The sequence below is a fragment of the Triticum dicoccoides genome, chromosome 7A (assembly GCF_002162155.2).
Source record: "Triticum dicoccoides isolate Atlit2015 ecotype Zavitan chromosome 7A, WEW_v2.0, whole genome shotgun sequence".
Lineage (NCBI taxonomy): Eukaryota > Viridiplantae > Streptophyta > Magnoliopsida > Poales > Poaceae > Triticum > Triticum dicoccoides.
In genome coordinates this window covers 712,434,866-712,437,634 of record NC_041392.1, presented here as the reverse complement: position 1 = coordinate 712,437,634, position 2,769 = coordinate 712,434,866, and the positions used below count along the sequence as shown (strand labels likewise).

At 46.7% G+C, this 2,769-nt stretch overlaps 1 pseudogene; it reads left to right on the top strand.

The window, feature by feature from the left end:
* Positions 1 to 215: 215 nt before the first annotated feature.
* LOC119328620 overlaps positions 216 to 2,769 on the top strand; it is a 19,534-nt pseudogene continuing 16,980 nt past the window's right edge.

The window sequence follows — 2,769 nt, the reverse complement described above, 5'->3', positions numbered from 1 at the left end:
ACTTCCCTTTCTTCTCCGGTGAAATAAGGAAAGGAGGACGCCACTGTTTTTTTCACACACATATGTAATCATTTTCTAAGGATGAAAATATTAATAAAGCCACTAGTTCTTGTATATCGTTCTTCCTTTTTCTTTATCCTAAAGTCTATGGCAGGTGGCCCCTCCTTTAACGTCTCTTTTCCAAAGAGTCGTCCTCATTTTTGGTGGGTGTGGTTACTGTTTCAAATCAGATAGAAGAAGAGGAAGACAGGGGAGGGACGAGAGAAGGTCCATCACGGGAGCCCGCTCATCCAAGGTTTGCTGCGGCCGGAGTCGCCGGCCTCGAGATGCCCGGCGGCGAGGGCAAGAATCCAGGGTCGCCACGCGCAGAGGAGCAGGTTCCTTCCTACCCCCCGACCCCCTCCTCCCCAGCCCCCCGCCGCCGTACCAAATCCGGCCCGCAGCTGTGTGCCGAGGTCAAATCCCTCCGTCTATAACCTCAGATTCGCCTCTAGCTTTCACGAATTTTGTGGTTACGGTGATTATCATGTACTGAGAGGTTTCAATCGCAACAGAGATTTGCCAAAATAGCAGGATGCCCAGGGGATTATTCCTGTGTTCTGCGTGGGGGCGCGGTTGTGTGTTAGGCACCAAAATCCTCATTGTTAATCCACATGTTCATTTTCGTCTACAGGAGATTTAGATTTTTTTCTTGTTCAAATCAGGCATAGGTAGATGCGCCTACTATGTAGTCAATCGATTTGGGTATTTTTTGGTTTTTCAGTTTTCAGTTTTCGTGCTGAATTTTTTTATATATTATACGTTTTTTCCGACATCGTATGCAAAAGTTATAGTCGTTTTACATTTTCCCTACACTTTTTGCAAAATATGTCCAAATTTAAGTTTTCAAATTTTCCTAACTAGTAGATGTAATAATATAACTACCTCTCGAAGGATTTTATTTTTTAAAGTTTTTATCATTTTCTTTTGACTTTTTCAAAACTGAAATGGCGATACACGGGGGGAGGGGTAGAGTTTGAAAATTGCCCTACAGGTGCCGGTTTGTGTCTTCAACCGGGACTATAGGTTAAGACTCTGTAGTGCCGGTTGGTGACGCAAACCGGTACTATAGGTTAAACCTTTAGTACCGGTTTGTGTCACAAACCGTCACTAAAGGGGCTCGTGGGGCCATGGCCTGACGCCAGCCTGCCACCACCCCTTTAGTACCGGTTCGTGGCACGAACCGGTACTAAAGGTTCATTCCGAACTGACACTAATGCATAGCCATTCGAACCGGCACTATTGATCACATTAGTGCCGGGTTTTTTACAAACCGGCACTAATGTGCTTCACGTTTAACTCTTTTTCTACTAGTGCTAACGATCATATTTCATCCCTCCAAACCCTTCCTCTGTGTTTTCTTATTTCTTGGATCCATCGAAATGAACTTAGTGTTTAGCGTGCCATGCTTCTAGATCCATCTAAAAGGGTAAATGTACCTTTACTAAGTGTTTTTTTTGCGCGAGAAAACTTTCAATCTATTTATCTTCAATCATGTCAGTACAACGAACACCAGAAATGATAAAAATTACATCCAGATCCATAGACCACCTAGCGACGCGTGCAAGCACTAATATGACCCGAAGGCGCGTCGCCGTCATAGCCCCTCCCTCGCTAGAGCCGGGCAAAACTTCTTGTAGTAGACAGTTAGAATGTCGTCGGGCTAAGGCCCCATATGACCAGTGCAGCAGAACAGTAACCGCTGCTATGAAGAGTAGCTTATATCGCAAAGATCCAACCGGAAGAAACGCAAACATAGACGAACTACGATTAGATCCGAGCAAATCCATCAAAGGCAGATCCGCCGGAGACAGACCTCGACATGCCCACCGACGGTGCTAGATACGCCACCATGACGGGGGCTAGGCAGGAAGAATCTTATTCCATCTTCAAGTAGCCGCCGCCGTCTCGTCTTTTTAAACGGAACACAAACCTTAATTAAACTCAAAAGCACTTATGAAAACGGAGCCTTCCCGCCGGCACGCCGACATGGCTCTAAGGCCTCCGAAGACGAGGCGAACTGGCGGCGGCGCCCCGGCGGGAGGCAAAGGAACCCTATACCTTTACTCAATGTTTAGATGTGAAATTTTAGTTCTGGTAGAATAGTTTAGATTCAGTTGGAATTGCAACTGTACTGCCTTGTTGGCACGTTGGTACGAGTCCGAGAGTCCATCGACGAAGTAGCTAGCTCATGAGGTGGTGTACTTGGATACCTAGTCGGCACGTAGGTTCAAGTCCGAGAGTCCATCGACGCGGATAGAAATATTATTATACTCCCTCGGTCCGTAGTATAAGACATATATCTAATTCGGATTTGCTAAAGCTCATTCGAATGAGAAATAGATTGGTCTCATTCACTTATCCAACCGTCGGATCCAGCCGCGCAGCGATTCGTGTTTGTCAACGTGGAGAGCTTCGTAGCGACGTGTGTGCGCCGTTCGGCTCGCGACCCGGCTCCCTTTTTTTATTTATTGTTGGTTTTTTTCTTTGAAGTTGCAACCGCCCCGACCTGAGCGTAATCGCAACTTAGCACACCCAAGCGCAATTGCAAGACATATAACGTGACCGCAACTGGGGGTCGGGGCGGAGGGCTGTCAGCATCGATGGGATCGGTTCCATTTTTTTTGTTCAGGAGTTTTTTTGTTTGTAGTTGCAACCGCCCCAACCCAAGCGCAATTGCAAGTCAGCACACCCAAGCGCAATTGCAAGACATATAACGTCACCGCAACC